Source organism: Salvelinus namaycush, chromosome 8, assembly GCF_016432855.1.
Source record: "Salvelinus namaycush isolate Seneca chromosome 8, SaNama_1.0, whole genome shotgun sequence".
Taxonomy (NCBI): domain Eukaryota; kingdom Metazoa; phylum Chordata; class Actinopteri; order Salmoniformes; family Salmonidae; genus Salvelinus; species Salvelinus namaycush.
Window position 1 is genome coordinate 21,459,231 of NC_052314.1, and position 7,681 is coordinate 21,466,911.

General features: G+C 44.3%; 1 protein-coding gene across 1 annotated transcript in view; it reads right to left on the reverse strand.

The window, feature by feature from the left end:
* The window catches only part of LOC120052509 (breast cancer anti-estrogen resistance protein 3-like), a 60,685-nt gene extending 54,125 nt beyond the window's left edge, over positions 1–6,560 (reverse strand). The window contains exon 1 of the mRNA XM_038999460.1: positions 6,448–6,560. The gene's annotated coding sequence lies outside the window, so the exon portion shown is untranslated. The remainder of the gene's footprint in view (positions 1–6,447) is intronic.
* Between the last annotated feature and the right edge of the window lie 1,121 nt (positions 6,561–7,681).

Genomic DNA, 7,681 nt, shown 5'->3' on the forward strand with positions numbered 1-7,681 from the left:
GTTGGAATCCAGCCAGAATGGGGATATACAACAATTGTAACTTTTTTTCACCCACAATCTGTATTTATAATTACTGCCTGGGTTAGACAGATGAATAATTATCCATCTAAACTGGAACAACCATTTCAGTAACAGGTACAACATGTCCAACTAACAGATTGGATTAGTTTATAAACATGTATGTTATTTATCGTTGTGTAGCATAAGATTTATTAATCAATCAATGTACATGCAAAAACACAAAAAATGGTGAAACAAACAATTCAAAAAATCTAACTGCAGTAGAGAATGCTGGGAAATATGATAATGATGGGCATGGTTTTGCCAGGCCAGCTTGACCAGTTAGACTATTGTGGACCAGCATAGACCGGCATGGTCACTAGCATACCATCATAAACTGGTCACCAGCATCACCAGCTTGACCAGCTGGTCGGCCAACCTAACCAGCTAGACCATGCTGGTCAGACGAGCTTGAAATGTTGCTGTTTTTTTCATCAGGGTTTGCTTTACACATTCATGCATGGATGTGAACCTCTGTGTGATTAAAAAAGCAGAGTAGTGCAGAATGCGTGTAAAACAATGGGCGGTGGGTTGAGGGGGCAGCAGTCCTTTAGAAACACCCCCTTGGGGAGGATGGGGACAAGGAGAGGTGGAGAATCCACTGACCCAGACAACAGCTGAATGTGACCACGCACTGACCCTATTAACTAGCGCTATTCAACACACATACACACTGTCACCGTGACCCCAACACACACACACACACACGCACACACACACATACATATACACAAGGCCTGGTGCTGCTTTCAGAGCCTTTGTCCTCTTTCTGCTGTGTGAAATGTAATCTGAGCCAGGGCTGTTGTCAGTGTTTCGGTCTGGTATTAACTCTGTGAACTGTCTCTAACTGAGAGGGGGAGATTAAGGCCCTGCTTCACATCCCTAAAATGGTTAATCCTCCCCACAGGGATTGCAGTGCAACCAGATATGTTCTTCTATGGGGAGATGCTTCGCGGTTTAACCCGCTGGCTGAGTGCCAGGAGGGCAGCAGAAGGGAGGACTATTCTGTAGCATGGGAGGAATTCCCCACCATCACGGGTACTGCTGACTGACTGACTGACTGAAGGGAGAGTACCATAATCTGCCCTGTGATGACAGCACACTTCCAAATACACAGACACACTCATTCCTATCATGCAAATGCAATTAAAATAGTAGTACAACATAGTCCTGCAATTGACGTATGCTAAGATCTCCCTTCTCTCTGTGCTAGGTTTACTCAGCATAGCAGCATCAAGGAGATGATAGAATGCCAGTAGTGTAGACAAAAATGGAGCTACTTATACTGGGAAATAACCATGGTTAACAACAGGTTTCAATCTCAGGAGAATTTAGGGCATTTCAAGGTGAAATTGGATCAGAAACACTTTTAATCCACCTACTGTGTTCCATGTGTATTGTGAGACTAAAGATCAGATCAGAGTACCGGTTTTCACAGAGTGATTCGGTACTGTTAGCTATCCAGAATCAAAAACTCCACTATATTTTTTTTGTCTCCCAGAAATTGCTTAACACCTCTAATATCATGTCGATCACATGTCCTGACGTGGATCTCAGATCACCACAGATGTTTATTCCCCTGCTCTATGTCCAGACTCATCATGTGGGCTCAGTCACTGAGCACGTTCCACTTACTCATCATCATCATCAACATCATACCACAGAACAAACACAAATTACAGTCTATGGGGGTGTGGCAAATCACACAACTCACCCAGAGAGGAAGAGGCGAAGCGAGAGGTTTTACTCTGCCCAAAATCTGTCCACGAAAATAACCCCACGAAGTGAGCAATTTTTGTATGGCGGTCAATGAGGGAGTGTGGAACTTGTCCATTTTTTTAAATATTTGTCTTATTAGATCGAATAGAAGTTTTGTAATGGTTAGGTTGTTATGAATACACTGATATACAGTGCATTCAGAAAGTCTTCAGACTACTTGACGTTTTCCACATTTTGTTACGTTACAGCCTTACTCTAAAATTGATTAAATTGTGTTTTTTTTGTGTGTTTTTCAACAATACCCCATAACTACAAAGCAAAATCAGGTTCTGAGAAATTTTAGCAAAACCGTGGGTTGGTGCCAGGTTTCCTTCAGATGTGACGTTTGGCATTCAGGCCAAAGAGTTCAATCTTGGTTTCATCAAACCGGAGCATCTTGTTTCTCATGGTCTGAGAGTCCCTTATGTGCCTTTTGGCAAACTCCAAGCGGGCTGTCATGTGCCTTTTACTGAGGAGTGGCTTCCGTCAGGCCACCCTACCATAAAGGCCTGATTGGTGGAGTGCTGCAGAGATGGTTGTCCTTCTGAAAGGTTCTCCCATCTCCATAAAGGAACTCTGGAGCTCTGTCAGAGTGACCATCGGGTTCTCGGTCACCTCCCTGATCATGGCCCTTCTCCCCTGATTGCTCAGTTTGCCCAGGCGGCCAGCTCTAGGAAGAGTCTTGGTTGTTCCAAACTTCTTCCATTTAAGAATGATGGCGGCCACTGTGTTCCTGGGGACCTTCAATAATGCAGAAATGTTTGGTACCCTTCCCCAGATCAGTGCCTTGACACAATCCTGAATCAGAGCTCTACAGACAATTCCTAAGACCTCATGACTTGGTTACGGCTCTGACATGAACTGTCAACTGTGGGACCTTATATAGACAGGTGTGTGCATTACCAAATCATGTCCAATCAATTGAATCTACCACAGGTGGACTCCAATCAAGTTGTAGAAACATCTCAAATATGACCAATGGAAACAGGATGCACCTGAGCTCTATTTCGAGTCTCATAGCAAAGGGTCTGAATACGTATGTAATTAAGGTATTTCAGTTGAATTTGCTCAAATTAAAAAAATAAGTCAGAATACTTTCCGAATGCACTGTATTTCCATTGTTAGAGCGGTCACTTGACTATCTTGTCAATATAATAAACTATCTTTGACTCAATCAAACACCCGACTTTAACCAACAGCACCCACCTAGTGCTAAGCAGCCATTTTGTGCCAGACCACTCTTCAGTGGCCAGGTGAGGATTCCTATAGAAGCCAGTGAAACTGGTGGGGCTGGGGCTGGGGCAAGGGGTTAATTGGCTGGTGCCTGAGGGCTTAGGGCTGGTCAGTGTATGGAGGCCTGCTGTTGACTTCAGAAAAAGCAGAATGAGAAACCAGCAGTGAGTCAGTGTGGCCAAAACCAGTCACATCTGTTCCCACTCAAGGAATGCTGTTTGATAATTACTTCCCTGCGGTGAGTCTGTTGCACGTGCTGGAAGACAAAGGGTTAACTCTCTCTGGGCTCATTAAGACAACATGAATATTCAATATTCTGATAACATAAATGATTCATGTGAAATACTAGAAGAGGTGACAAGGTTAGGGCTGTTATTTGAACTGAGGTGTGAGTGTAGAAAATCGCAACCGTCCCTCTTCTTTTGTCTATCTCCTTTCTGCCTCATGATGTCACTCTGCTTTACCTCACACTGTTTCACTTCCTTTCTCTCTTTTGTCTGTCTACCTCTCACAAGCACAATGGTCTTTCTCTGGCTCTCTCCATCTCTGTCTCTGTTCTCTCATCACTTTAACTGCTGCCCACTGCTGACATCATCCTATGCATATTTTACTCTCTCACACACACACACACACACACACACACACACACACACACACACACACACACACACACACACACACACACACACACACACACACACACACACACACACACACACACACACACACACCCTTTAAAGTTCTGGCTCATGGCACATGTCATTAGCTCATGTCAACAAACACAAATATTGTCTTTATTTTACTGTACTTATAGTAGGAGCATTGTGTCCTGCACTAGTCACACAGCATCTACAAATCTGTTACCTAATCGTGAGCAATGCCAAAATTGGCCTTGATCAGAAAGATATGCGAGTCAAAATGTAAAGGAAATGAAACTATAAACATCAAAACTAAAGCTTATTAGAGAAGTTACTGAAAAGTGGAGGAAGAGAATATTCCAGTGCATTTCAAAACAAACTGGCCAGTATAATCAGAGTTATGTTGTTTTCTCCAGCCTTCCCCCACACTCACTCCTCCATGTGAATCTAGTGAATAATGCAAATCCCCTTTAATGAATTCAAACCTGCGTTGAGTGGACAAAAGGCCTGAGAGGGGCTGTGGGCCACGAGAGTACTCTGCAAAATAAAACCTCTAATACATTTGGCACTATAAGGCTGACTGCTATGCCCATCCAGCTTCTCCCATCCATCCCATATCTGACAATGGAAACAGGCAGTTCTGAGGGAGACAAAACAGTTTGGTCTGCTCTAGTTTAGAATATCAGCCTGTTGTACTCAGTGAACATTTGGGCTGACCATACATCTCTCCCCCCATCAGACCCATCACACCCAGGGCTTTGGGAGTTCTCTCTCCCCGCATTAACGCTGGTCCTCCACTCAGTACACAAATCACAGTGAATCAGGCTGGATACAGGCTCTGAGCTGGCTTTCAGGGTTTCTATAGCAGGGTGTCCAGCTTGCACCGTATCTAGTTTACTGGAAGGAACAGGAAGCTGTGGAGAAAGGATCTGACTTGTGAATAGCTCACATGCCCAATCAGCTGAGGCGTGGAGGCAACAGGCAGTTTCATTTTTGCCTGATTTCCTTTTTCCCTCTTATAATCATACTTTTTTGTATATAGAAAAACAACACAATTGGATGTTCTAAGTCCACAACAATGTTTCAACCACATCAGGGGACCATTTTTGACATCTGGGAAGAATCTAATACATTTTGTGCGCACCAGCAATAGACCATTGTTTGGTTAGCAGTGTTTCTGTAGCACTCATGTCATTGCAGAGTTTGCAAAACAAATGGCCACTGGATTGATGCAAAGTTAACATGTAATTGAGAAGGTTTTTGGGAAAACCTTCTTCTGGTTGAGATGGAATCATTAGCATCATCGCTAGCGGCTACACAAAGTGTAGACATACACGTGCACCGCACACACACATAGACAGGGGCATTCCTGTGCCGTTTCACAATGTTGCAGGAAAATACGAATCACTGATACATTTTGTTCGTGACTTATGATTAACTTGGGCAAATTAATGCATTTTCTAATAAGTTCAATAGATTTAGTTGATTTCCTACTACTAAAACCAATACATTTTTAAATATTGTTGAATTCAGTTTTAACGTCTGGATTCCGTCCACATTCTCCGCTACGCAGATTTTATAAGGCCCTACAGCTCCAGCTCTGTCACATGCTGCAGGCCTGGCGCCTCATTACCCAGACAGCCAAGCAGACACACCGGGAAAGCTAATGAGTGGCACAGGAAAACAATGCCACAAATAAAAATCATGCAGGGAAATGAAGAGGGATAAAATTAACCAGAGGAAACTGATTGAATGAGGTTGCCCTTCCTCTCTCACCGCAAACTGGAGAGAGTGGATGGGCGGAAAACTGAGGACAAACATGCTTGCACACAGACATTAGCATAAACATACACACACACACAGCAGTGCATTACTGAAGCATCCCCTGGCCAGTCTTTCTCTCCAGATCTCTGAAAAGAACAATGAGCCCAACTGTCACATGACACTTGTTTGGGCCCTTCTTTTGTTGAGAAAGGGGGGGTGTTTGATATTAACTCAGATCTTCCTCTCTCTCTCTCTCTCTCTCTATATATATCGAGAGAGAGAGAGAGAGAGAGAGAGAGAGAGAGAGAGAGAGAGAGAGAGAGAGAGAGAGAGAGAGAGAGAGAGAGAGAGAGAGAGAGAGAGAGAGAGAGAGAGAGAGAGAGAGAGAGAGAGAGAGAGAGAGAGAGAGAGAGAGAGAGAGAGAGAGAGAGAGAGAGAGAGAGAGAGAGAGAGACCCGCTGAGTCTCAGTTTATGGGCTGCATGGCTGGTCTGTGTGTGACATATTAATCGCTAGTTATTAAAAGCCCACAGCAGTGGCTGCCACTCCATTCCTCACCAACAAGACCAGCTACTGTCATCTCTCTCCTACACACACAGCATCTTAGGTGGTCAATTTCCCAAGGGAAAAGTCTCAGAAAACAAAGTCCTTGAAAGACATCGATTCAGTAGTTGAAATGCTTATCTTATGATATTGTGTAAAATAAAGAAAAAACGTTTTAGGAAATATTTGTAAAAGATTGACCTTGTTAGTGAGAAAAGGCGGTAAAAACTGAATTGACTGAAGTAATTCTATTAAAAACAATACTGAGAGTTTCCTGTTGTAGTGAAGACGTGTAAAGTCTGAATAAATCAACGTTCTTTGAAGTCGTAAACAAACTAGAGAGATAGATACTGCCCACACCTCTGTAACTCCTATCAGCATTTAGATACAACACCATCACACTCCAACACTCCCTGTGACTTCCATTCAGTATCATTTCCAGAATTCCTTACCTGTCTTTTTAAAGTTGCACTTGTTTTGAAAAAGAGCACAGCCAGAGATTTCCTCCTCACTTTACTTGAGTAGAGTTCCTCCTGAGCTGTAGCACTACAGAGTCCAAGGCATAGTAAAATGACTGACCAGCACAAAGACTCACACAGACAGGCAACAACAAGACCAGCGTGCAGAAACAAATTCCTTCCTCATCTCTCTCTCTCTCTCGCTCTCGCTCTGGCTTTGTGTCCCTACGCCTCCCACAGTGGCTGTGTTGCCTTCCTATTCCCCTCAGTAGTATGACATCTATCTCTCAATTCAATTCAAGGGGCTTTATTGGCATGGGACACAAAATCAGCAAAAAAAGAAACGTCCTCTCACTGTCAACTGCGTTTATTTTCAGCAAACTTAATGTGTACATATTTGTATGAACATAACAAGGTTCAACAACTGAGACATAAACTGAACAAGTTCCACAGACATGTGACTAACAGAAATGGAAATATGTGTCCCTGAACAAAGGAGGGGTCAAAATCAAAAGTAACAGTCAGTATCTGGTGTGGCCACCAGCTGCATTAAGTACTGCAGTGCATCTCCTCCTCATGGACTGCACCAGATTTGCCAGTTCTTGCTGTGAGATGTTACCCCACTCTTCCACCAAGGCACCTGCAAGTTCCCGGACATTTCTGGGGGGAATGGCCCTAGCCCTCACCCTCCGATCCAACAGGTCCCAGGCGTGCTCAATGGGATTGAGATCTGGGCTCTTCGCTGGCTATGTCAGAACACTGACATTCCTGTCTTGCAGGAAATCACGCACAGAACGAGCAGTATGGCTGGTGGCATTGTCATGCTGGAGGGTCATGTCAGGATGAGCCTGCAGGAAGGGTACCACATGAGGGAGGAGGATGTCTTCCCTGTAACGCACAGCATTGAGATGGCTGCAATGACAACAAGCTCAGTCCGATGATGCTGTGACACACCGCCCCAGACCATGACGGACCCTCCACCTCCAAATCGATCCCGCTCCAGAGTACAGGCCTTGATGTAACGCTCATTCCTTCGACGATAAATGAAAAACGAATCCGACCATCACCCCTGGTGAAACAAAACCGCATCTCGTCAGTGAAGAGCACTTTTTGCCAGTCCTGTCTGGTCCAGCGACGGTGGGTTTGTGCCTACAGGCGACGTTGTTGCTGATGTCTGGTGAGGACTTGCCTTACAACAGGCCTACAAGCCCTCAGTCCAGCCTCTCTC